The following is an 11,917-nucleotide window of genomic DNA, read 5'->3' as shown; positions in this document are numbered from 1 at the left end:
GATGTTAAACTGGACTTGGTTCAGAAATATTTATGTGCTCTCCAGTCTTAAATCTCTAACTGAGGTTTCTTTGCTCATTACTGTGAGCCAGTCCTAAGTCATCTGAGGCCACTGTTAATGTGAAACTCCATAGTTCTCCTGTTTTTACCCTTTTCCTTGCAACCTAAAGAGTTCCCTGTTATTTTTAAAACTACTCTGGAACTGGGAAAAAACTAGATCAGGCAGTCTTCTAAAACATTGCATCTCATATCTCAGCATGAACTTAATGCCTGTTTTCTTCCTTTTCCTGATGTAACAGCTACTTCTTAGACCATGGCTGTTTTACAGCTAGCTGTCCGTATGCGAGAGGGCCTCAGGATCAAAGAAAGTACAGTGCCATTTCCAAAATACTTCTCATTCTATTTCGGGCTTAGTACATATTGATCCAATAAGTATTTCTTTACATTAATTTTGAAGAGTTGAGTTAATTAATATGATAATTATCAAAACTGAGAGCTAAATAAGTTTTGGCTGATGATTTTTCTACTTCTAAGCCCACATTTAACTTCTACAAGGCAGACAATTATTATATCCTCTACAACTAATTTTACAGCCTCTACTTATGAGGCAGCATCATGACCATCACAAATCCAATTGGAGTGAAAAGGGTGGGAAAAAGAGCTCTTCATTCATTTCATTGAGTGCTTACATACTAGTCCAACTTGATTCTTGTTTGTTACAAATCTTCTAAGATCCAAATATATCTTCCAAACTACTCACTTTGCCTTGTTTTTAGAGAAAAAAAAAACAGTCTAATGTCAATAGCAGTAGTCAGTCACGAAACTCCAATTTCTGAGAAGTCATGGTCTACCTGCTGGGCTAGTTGCTGAAGACTCATCAGTGAGAAGAGGCCCAGCCTTTATATACATAAAACTTAGAGTCTAAAAAATATTTTTAGAAAGTCAATTCTGATGCAAAAAATATCAAACAATATGCAAATAGAAAGGTATTTTGGATTATCTGCATTTTTGGAAATCTTAATCAGTTTACTCATCTCTGATGTGGATAATGAAAGGCTCTTATGCACTGAAAAGCAAACACACAAACTATGATACTTTTTATCAGAGTTCTCCAGAGAAGCATAACCAATAGGGTATATATGGATACATGTAAGAGGAGATTTATCGTGGGAATTGGCTTATGCAGTTTATGGAGGCCGAGAGTCCCACAAACTGCCATCTGCAAGCTGGAGAACCAGAAGAGCCTATGGTGTAATTCAGTCTAAGTCCAGAGGCCTAAGAACTAGGGGAGCTGAAGTTATAATCTCTAGTCTGAGGCTAATGGCTGAGGACCAGGGGGCTGTACTGCCTTAAGAACCATGACCTCCAAAGTCCGAGAGCAGGAGATGGATGTCCCAAGTTGAAAGAGAGAGAGAATTCACCATTCTTCTGCCTTTTCAATCCATTTGGATTCTCCATGGCCTGGGTGAGCCATAGATCTTCTTTACTCAGTCGTGCAATCAGATGCTAATCTCTTCCAGAAACATCCCCACAGCACACCCTCATATAATGTTTTACCAGCTATCTAGATATCCTGTGCCCCAGTCAAAATGTCACATAAAATTAAACATCACACACAACAAATAAAACACATTAGTTGACAATGTAATTTTATAACAGATGTAATTGATAAAAGCCATGGAGACAATCTTGGTAATTAAGAAACATGAATTCTTTGAAACAAAAACTCAAGCAAAACAGGGCTGTGGGGCAGTGCTTTAAGGCATTGGCTCTCCAATCAGGCTGCTTGGGACTGAGTTCTGGCTCCACCACCACACCAATCTTATGAGAGACTCTGTGACGTCATCCTTCTCACTGTTTGAGTTTCCTCATTCCTAAAGTGAGGATGGTGATAGGTTTTATTTCATGGATTGCCACAAGATTTGAATAAGGTAATGTAAGTAAAGTGCATAGCAAAGTAAGCATTCTGCTACTGACCATTATAATACTCTTTTGATAGTTATTTACCAACTGGAAATATCTAGCTAGGTTTTGAGAAGTCAATAAATCAGATTAGACCCCTGTGTCAGTGAGCATACCTTCCAGTGAATGTGGTGAATAACAAGCAACCATACTTAAGTGGATAACAGACATGTGCCAATCATGCTGTGGAGAGGAAGAATCCTTCCTATAGCTGTGGAGTTCAGAACAGACAGAGATGGGAATACTAAAGTTAAGGCAGTTTATTTGAAAACAAGATAGCTTCTTGGTCCTCTTGAAATAGAAGAACTAAACGTTTTACGGAACTCCAACTTGAGTTTTAAATCAGAGTAAATCAAGTGATGCTATAAAACCAAGTTTGTTGGTATATAATAGATTAAGAATGGAAATAGAAAACCTAAAATTTGGCAACACCATCTCATCTAGGGACCAGGGTCCAGAGTTACAGAGAACGTATTATGAGACCATGTTTACTGAAAAATATGTTTTCCAAATAGGAAAAGAAGAGCTACCTGAAAATCATAGACAAAGATTGGTTCCAGGAACAGCACCGATGAGAATGGTTTTCCCTCAAATATCAGTTTTATCTCAAGTGGCTGGTGAGTCTAAACACGTGTATGCAATAGAAATGGAAAATGACTGATTTGTTTTTAGTCTGAGGTCTTCAGCAGGCAATAAACAGTGTTTAATATCATGTGGCTGTATTTTAATATGAATTTTGCAGTACTTGAACAAGCATCCTCACCAAATCTGCTAAATAGAGTTACTGGTTTTGTTTCTTTCTCGCCTGATGATGTAGTTGTCCAATGGCACTGTCACCAGGTGAGATTAATCACAATAACGATGCATCTTTTGCTAAGGAAGTTATCATAAATCATTCAAATTCAGCCCAAGAGCAAACGTTTCTAGTTAAACTTTCTAAATGTTATAAAATGATTATAAAGCATGAGCTGTTGGAAACAGACATTATTTTTATTTCACTCTGGGAGCATATGGCAAAATGATTATGCAAGGATGCTGAAGTGATTTAGCAAACACAAATGCACACACGCACACGCGAGTATTTTAAGAGGCATTGAAAATAATGGTGTCCTCCAATACCGATCTGATGTTTCAGATACATATATCAGATGTACATATACATATATATGACATATATTAGGTAACTCATTTAAAAACTGGGCCACAGTTTCCTTATCTATAAAGCAGAAATATCAATTTCATAGGATTTTTAGGAGGTAACATATCTTAAAAAGGCTATGAAAGCTAAAAGTAATTCTTCTCCCTTTTTCTCTTCTTCCTCTTCCCTTTCCTCTCTTTTCCTTTTCCTATTATTAATTAGTTATGATTCTACCAGGGAAAATATATAATGTATACCTTCAAAAATATTTTGTAACCTTACTTCAGCATCACAGAGCTAAAGCTACACTCAAGGAAATTTTTACTGTGCTAAAGTTTTAGACTCCAGTTTATTCTATTTTTATATCATTAGATTGTTTATCCCCCAAATCTGCATACCAATCATAACAATATAGTCTCAGGTTAACAATATAATCCCTCAGTTTAGAATTTAGTACATAAACTTTAATTTCCTTATCTTTTAATAATAACCAGTTTGAAACTATTGTGCACAAAATGTGGTTTAAAATATTCAACTGGTACCTAATTGTAATCACACAATGCGTAACTCCTACTTTCTCTGCAGCGGGATAGAGAAAATCAACTAAAAAAAATAAAAAACTCATTTCATATTCTAAATGCTATTGAAATACTATATAATGGAAAAGCATTGAAAATATTCTCAGAATTGCAATTCCAAAATAGTTTAGTTTTCAAGTTTGGGATTTGTTTACTGTAGTGTGTTTCAACTGATCATTAATTCCAATGGTAGGTATAGTGGTTAACTTAGCCACACATAGCAGCAGTTAGAAAGATGGGGAGATGATGAACTTGGCCTAAAATAAGGAAAGGGCTAAATTTTTAAATATTCCTTAGAAAAACACTATTTTAAAACTCTTTTTTAATCATAAGCACACTACATCTCATGCCTCTTACTTGAAACAGAAAGAAGTTAATTTCAACGCTCTCATAAATATTTTAAATGTCTAATGGTTGCAATTTTTTTGGTATCATTAATATATAATCACATGAGCAACATTGTGGTTACTAGATTCTCTCCATTTTCAAGTCCCCACCACATACTCCATTACAGTCACTGTCCATCAGTGTAGTGAGATGCTATAGAGTCACTACTTGTCTTCTCTGTGCTATGCTGCCTTCCCCGATTCCCCCCTGCTACATCATGTGTGCTAATCATAATGTCCCTTATTCCTCTTCTCCCTCCCTTCCAACCCACCCCCCAATCCCTTTCCCTTTGGCAACTGTTAGTCCATTCTTGGGTTCTGTGAGTCTGTTGCTATTTTGTTCCTTCAGTTTTTGCTTTATTCTTATGCTCCACAGATGAGTGAAATCATTTGGTACTTGTCTTTCTCCATCTGGCTTATTTCATTGAGCATAACACCCTCTAGCTCCATCCATGTTGTTGCAAATGGTAGGATTTGTTTTCTTCTTATGGCTGAATAATATTCCATTGTGGATATGTATAATGGTTGCATTTTTATAAATAAGAGACCTATGAATTGATTAATCAAGACCAAGTAATCGATCACACTATGAAATATCAGAGCTTTTGGTTTCCTGAGGTGCTTGACTACAAAGTTTAATAGTCAAGGGTGGGCTTAAATAGGAGAGATTGGGGTTCCTTCAATAGGATAAAACCTCTTGAGGGTGATCAAAGGTGATTACCTCAGTACCTGTAAGGAAAGGGAAACACCAGTGTGTATTTCTTCCAACTGGAAATGGTAAACCTAATAATATCTACTACCTTGTACAGTTGTGAGGTGAAATAGTTCAGTGAAAACACTGAAACCTATGTGTGGCACAAAAGCAAGGACAAAACGTAGAAGGGAGTGTGCTGTCAGGCAGAATGAAACGTGCTGTCTCCGTGCGGTGGCGGCCGGCCTTCCCTAGCAGCTTCTTGTCCGCGCCGTCCCTGCCCCCTCCACCCTGCTCTCCTCCCGCTGCTTCTCTTCTTCCCTCCCCTCCTGTGCTCCGGTTGTCCTGTGGTTAGGACTGTCTTACTTTTCTCCCTCCTCTCATTTTCTGACCCTGAATTTCAGACTCTGAATTCCCATCCAACCATTCTCTCTCTCTGGACCCCTCGCTCTCAGTGGGTGGCTCTCCATTTTTGCTATTCAAAGAGCGTTGTAGAAAAATAAAGTTAAATTCTTCATGATGTGTGTCTATGTGAAGTGGGACCTGATGGTCATTGGAGTGGGGACTGGAGTGTGAGTGTTGGCAGGAGAGGGTCTTCCGGAGAGATGCCCTTGGTGTGGTGAAGGGTGCCACCACTGCTGTGGATAAAGGGGTCACAGGAGGACAAGTGCTGGTGTCATAGGTTACTGGGACACAGGACACCTGTGCATTCCATGAATATATTTATCCTGACTGCATAGGGTGCTGGTTAGAGGTTTGGTGCCAGCCCTACTCATTTACTGCAGCAGTCTTCATGCTATGGTGAGAAGCTGAATACCAATGTGCTTGTGTCCTTCTCAATGGAGAATCACGAAGCTGAAAGGAAAGCTTTGGCAGGCTAGGACCCAATTGTTTGATTGTGTCCCACTCTTTTTTCTCCTTTAAATATATTATTATTTTCAAACCAAATAACTTTGCATCTTGCATAATGGCTTAAGTTTGTCAGATACGTACTCTCTGCACCAGCCCCCATTACAAGCACAGTAAAGGTACTATTGTATGTGACCTCTCCACAGTTCTAGGAGTATTGTTTTTATCTTAACATAAAGAAACTGAGGTTTGGAGATTTATGTAATTTGCCCAAGTTTTTAGAGGAGGTAAGTGTCAGAGGGGATTTAAACCCACAGTCTGTTTCCAGAGCTCAGACTCTTAATCATTACATATCGATAGAGGGAACAAAGTTTGTGCTGCTGTAGCTACTTGGTTCCCTGCAGGAATTACAGAGGCGATCTTCAATAGGTTTCCATTTGACTAGAAAATGTAGAGAGATTGATGTAAAATACTGAGCAGGCCTATGTTGTAAACTACAAAAAATACATATATTAGCCCATGTATCTTCTTTCTCATTTGTACAAAAAATTAATTCAACTAGATTCTCTCTTTTAATTTCTCTTAGTTTTCTTATCTAAATTGATCCCAACATACATACTTACTTTCTTGTCAGGGTATGTATACAAATACCACTTAAACAGCAATCCATTAATGAGAACTCCCATAATATTCTGAGCTATATTAATTTTTAATGGACCAAATGCAGGCAAGTTTCTGGAAATTGCTGAATCATATCAAACCGCGAGGTTTATCTTCAAGGATGGCATGATCTTACCGGGCAGTAAACCAATTCTCTGGAGAATGACTGACCACCTTTAAGGGCCAATGTAAGCCGTGACTAATGAAGTCATTACATTAAAAAAAAAAACATTGTTTTAAGATAGAAAAGACTTCTTCTCTTGTGTTTTTATTTTGGGGTTTGATTTTAAGTACTCCATTTATTTTCAAGCACATAGAAGCTCACTTTTATTCACATGCTATCTGAATATTGAATAGACTATAAAATAAAAAAGACCTTTGTTCACATAAGAGGTATTTTTGGAGGGAAACAGAAAATGAGGATCAGTCACAACATTTCTAAATCACAGACAGGAGCTAAATATCTAAATACTCTCACAGGCTCTTTTGTATGTTTCCTTACCCAGCTAACCCTCCTGAGGAATTGGTGGCATTGACAATGGAAAATACTATTTTATCTATCTTCCATATATGAAAGCAATCTATTTGAATGGAAGAAATATTGGAAAATGGGGATCCATTTCCAAATACACTTATATCTACAGAAGTTATGTCACCTGTGAGATCCTTAGGGTGCTGTGCAGACTTTATTTCTTTGGTTAAACTGAAGTATCGCCATAGGAATAAAAAAAAAGATGGCTGAGAAAACTAACAATAGTCACATTTTTGAAAATTAAACATTAAATTTCTCATTTATGATTTTGGATGTATATATCACTTCACTATAAAACCTTTTCAAGTTTTGTAATAAGCACTTCATCCTTTTAATATGGCAGAAACAAGTGGAAATGTGCATTAAAGGGAAGTGTTATCTAAAAAATATAAAGTCAAAAACTACATACAAATTTAAAACCAAATGGTGAGGTGGATTAGAGATCAAAATGGGAGAAATTTTAACAACTCACTAAACCATGAGAATATCAGATTATTTTTAGGAACATCAAGACTCCCAGTTTGTCCCTGTGTTCCTCCCTCTCTCCTCTCTCTCTCTCAGTGAGGACATTTACCAATCATAAATGTATGAAAGTACTCATATGAGAAGCAGGAAGAAGAGCCAAATTTTAAAAAAATGCCTTTCTTTTTCCTAGGCTTACCTCTTCCATTATTCAATTAGTTGTGCTTGCAAAATTAAATGAGAAAACAATTTTACCTGAGATTAATTAATTGCATGCCCTTTAATGTGAATGCTCAAATTATCTAATTCAACAATTTTAATACACATGTAAAAAGGGAGCTTTAGAAAAGATATCTTTAAAAATCTACTTCACAATCTTTTCTCTGTTCATTTCTGATCCTTGAAAGAAGAGAAAATGTATTGATCGAGCCATTTTTGTGACATGAAATAGCTTCCTTTATGATTACAATGACAAAAAGGAAGATTAACATGACCATTGTAAAAGCTACCAGACTTGTAGAAAATTATTTATTATATCAAGAAGAGTCATTAGTTTTGTTTGTGACATAAGTAAAATATGAGATGGTATTAAATATAATTTACTGGATCCTTGTGAGTCTAGAGTTAATACTTAAAATATTTGTATATGAAGTATATTATCTGATTTGAAATACTACATATAAGAATTCAGAGGCACATTGTAATACATATAACCCTCCAAACATCCAATTAGATGTGTTTTTATCTTGAATGTGTGAAATGTCTTCCTCCTCACCTAACAGTATCTGTATGTCCTGGTTTAGCATCGAAACAACAAATTTAATGGCCAATAGATGGCACTGGGAGTATTCAAAACATATTCTTTATCTTTTCCATTCCATTAAATATGATTACTTCTGAAAATAAATGACAATTCATGTAGTTAGTTTAAAAACAAAGGTATATTCAGAATGTCCATGTTCAAACATTTAATTGTTGCATTTCCACTGAAAATTTCTGGACCCTAACAATACAAAACAATGCTTTCTTTCTCTACCATGCCGTAACTTAGTGTGGCATTCAGAAATATTTTACCACTGCCTGTTAAGATTTCTAGGGAAGTCTGTAAGCTCACTTGATATGTGTGATGTCTGCAGAGTTTTCATGTTTGATACTGTGTTCCTGCATATGTGATCCTGCTGGGGTGAGGATTCCTGAGAAAGGTAATTAGGTCTTTTCATTACTGATCGTCATCTGGATTTTTCTAAAGGCAACTTCACAAGTAACTTTTTTTTCTCTGTAGTAAACAAGTCTATAATATATCCAGTGAATCACTGTATATCAATGTAATAAAGGAGAACATGCATGATAGCACTTCAGCATAGACTGCGGTGAACAGTAATCCCTTCATCGGATGGGACTAATTTCCCTCTAAAACTGGCTAACAGTGGGCTTGATTATGTAAACTTAGTACAGAAATATCCTATGACGAGGTCAGTGGGAATGCCTCCCAGGAAGCCAAACCAGCACTACTTGTTTTGTTCAGTGAGATCCAGTGTTGTTGTTTTTTAATGTTTTTGTTTTGCAGTTACATCAAGTAACTCACAAAGCCAGGTGCTATTTTCAGAAAAGTATTATCCTTATGATGCAACATCAAACATTACAACTATTCCATTTTCGTATCGCTCCCCACCACTTTCCCAAAGCTCTGTCTTAAAACCATGGAAGAAACCATTGCTTTCATCTAAAACAAGTGCAAATTATTATTTTAGGAAAATTCAACACCAAGTAAAATTTAGACATAGCTAGAGCAAGACCACATTTTCATCTATTTGCTTATTCATAAAATAATACAGCATTTAAGTTGCAAATGTGTTCATGTTTTGTTAATATTTTTAATTTTTATGGGACTCCACCATGAAATGAATGCATACATACCTACGTGTATTTATATTCATATGAATGTTTTGTAATGATGTCTCCTATGTATGTGCATATGAAATCAGGTAACATCTGTGGAGGGCCTAAGGCAGTGCTAGGTTATTTGGAGTAACTGTTAAAATAGGAGACAGGGCAAATAATCAGCTGACATAATGTGTTGTGTGTTCAAATACTAAATATGTATTTTTAACAACAGTATTTGTACACACCTCTTCACCTCACTTTACTAAAACGATTCTTCTGTAATATCTGGCTTTCAGAAATTCTCTGCATGTTATTTCTCAGGAATACTCAATGCCCTGGAAAACATCATGTCCATGTGATCATATTCCCCTAACCTCCTATGATCACACTAGCTTTATGTATTATACAAGGAATAAGACAGCTTTTTAATTCTTCCCAATAAAATTAGATCTATTTCCATGAGCTCTATGGCACCTGAAATTGAACTAAGGCAGTTTTTTAATGTACTGAAGGATGTTTAACATTTATTTATAAAGCTGGAAGTGAGGAAATGTACATAAAAGAAGTGTATGTAAGTGGTACTCAGAGACTTCTGGAATTCTGTACGTGGGAATTCCTAGGGAGTACTGTACTGCAGCCTGCAGATTCTATTATCTTTAGTACAACAGTGTGCCTCTGAGGCCAGGAGGTCTAGAATGACAACATTCATCTTGGTGTCCCCATTTTAGTCTCAATGATACTTCCTTCCTTCAAAATGAACTTGAGCCCCAAGTTTGGTCAGGGAGCCAAAAGATTATAGGTGGTGGCATGGGGCTAGTTACCTAACTTCTCAAGCCCATGGTCTTCTTATTAGTATAATAATTTTACCTAACTTATAGGAGTGTTTTGAAAATTATATTTAAAAATACATGTACTGAATATAAAATGATACAACTGCTGTTGATTAACAGTTTGGCAATATCTCAGTAAGTTAAACAGAGTTAGACATATGACTACAATTATAGTCTCAAGTACTTATCCAAAATGACTAAAAACTTATATATAAGTGTTTATAACAACATTATTCACAATAGTTACAAGAATGGAAATAACCCAAATGTCCATCACCTGATGAATAGGAAAGTAAAGGGTGGTATATATATATATAAAGGGAGGAATATTATTCAGGCATAATAAATGAATGAAGCATTGATCTCTGCTATAATATAGATGAGCCTTGAAAACTTGCTAAGTGAGAGAAGCCACATACGTCAGACTTTATCTTATGTGATCTAATATATAGGAAACTTCCATAATAAGTAAATCCACAGAGACAGAAAGATTAGTGATTGACAAGGGCCAGGAGAAGGGAAAAATAAGGAGTGACTGCTAATGGGTAGTGTTTCCATTTGTGGTGATGTAGTTCCAGAAGTAGTTCTGGAATTAGGTGATGGTGGCAGTTGCACAACATTGTGAAGGTTCTTAATGCCACTCAGTTGTACATTTTAGAATGGCTAAAATGCTAAATTTTATGTTATATGCATTTTACAACAATTAAAAAGTTAAAATTAAACAAGAAAAGTGTGTGGCTTTAAAGTTCTGAGATCTTGACAACAGCCAATGCACATGGTTTTGAATCAATTTCCTGGATTTCTTATGATGTGCTTCATCTGTGAAGATTAAGAATCACTCAAACAAATATTAATAAAAGACTTTAGCTTAGGTAAGCTATAGTTATGCTCTTACTTCAAATCTTATCACTATATCAACTAATTAGTCAAAGCTACATTGTAGAGAGCTCAAAATCTGTTAATTTTGACAGCTGTTAATACTATTGATAATAATAAACACCCTGTGGCAGAAGATATCTTTTGTCTGTTATGGTTGGTCACATAAAAAGTATGCCTAAACGATCATATGTAGGATCCAGTCATATTTTTTTACCTTAAACAATCATTGTTCCACAGTCTGTTAGAGATAAAGGTAACTTAATTTCTGTTTCAATTTTTAGATGAGAGATTAGACAAAGAACGGACAAATAACTTTCCTGAGATTAGTGAGTGGGGGTTAATGGCATTCTGATGCTACTAGCACCTTTCGTTGTCAAAAATATCAAGTAGCGGATACCACCCTGCCTATTCCTAATCCAGCCCTACCCCTTTATTCAATCAAGCTTGCAAATAAAGACGCTGATTGGAGAGGTCTGTCATGCACACAGTACTTGAAAATATATTTCAGTATTTTTACACTTTCATGCCAAAGCACCCATATCACATTCTGCACTGATAATTTGTGTCAGATGAGATAATAGATACATATCTTGATTCTCAAATGGCTTTCCCATAGTCCAGAAACTGTTATAATACAGCCTAAAATCAAAGGATGGTATTTATCCTCCTGTCCAATCCTTGTCCCCTGGTATTCCCACCACTATTCCCCATGTTTAAGTGGTACACAGTTCAAAGGACTGATCCTTTTCTCTTTAGAGCTGCTCATTTGGAAGGATATTACTGCTTTACATAATTTCTAATGGAGAAACTTGTCAGCCAGCATCACAAGGACATCCAACTCTGGTTTTCACTACCCTGGAGCTATTCATAGAAATGTCTAATAACTGATTATAACTCTGATTGGCAGGTATTAATAAATGGATGATTCAAAGATAACTATGGATTCTGCCCCTGCCATTACCAAAGGTGATGAACCATTTCTGAATAAGACAGGTCATGGAGTTAGGGGTGTTCCTACAGCCCCACCTCTGCCCCACCTGCTGGCACTCTCCTCAGTGCCTTGACAG

General features: G+C 36.2%; 1 long non-coding RNA gene across 1 annotated transcript in view; it reads right to left on the bottom strand.

The window, feature by feature from the left end:
• Positions 1-1,692: 1,692 nt before the first annotated feature.
• Positions 1,693-11,917, bottom strand: part of LOC140843581 (uncharacterized) — a 79,773-nt gene continuing 69,548 nt past the window's right edge. The window contains exon 3 of the long non-coding RNA XR_012121429.1: positions 1,693-1,873. This is a non-coding gene — a long non-coding RNA (uncharacterized lncRNA). The remainder of the gene's footprint in view (positions 1,874-11,917) is intronic.

The sequence above is a fragment of the Manis javanica genome, chromosome 10 (genome assembly GCF_040802235.1).
Source record: "Manis javanica isolate MJ-LG chromosome 10, MJ_LKY, whole genome shotgun sequence".
NCBI classification, from domain to species: domain Eukaryota; kingdom Metazoa; phylum Chordata; class Mammalia; order Pholidota; family Manidae; genus Manis; species Manis javanica.
This window is presented reverse-complemented; position numbering and strand designations above follow the sequence as displayed.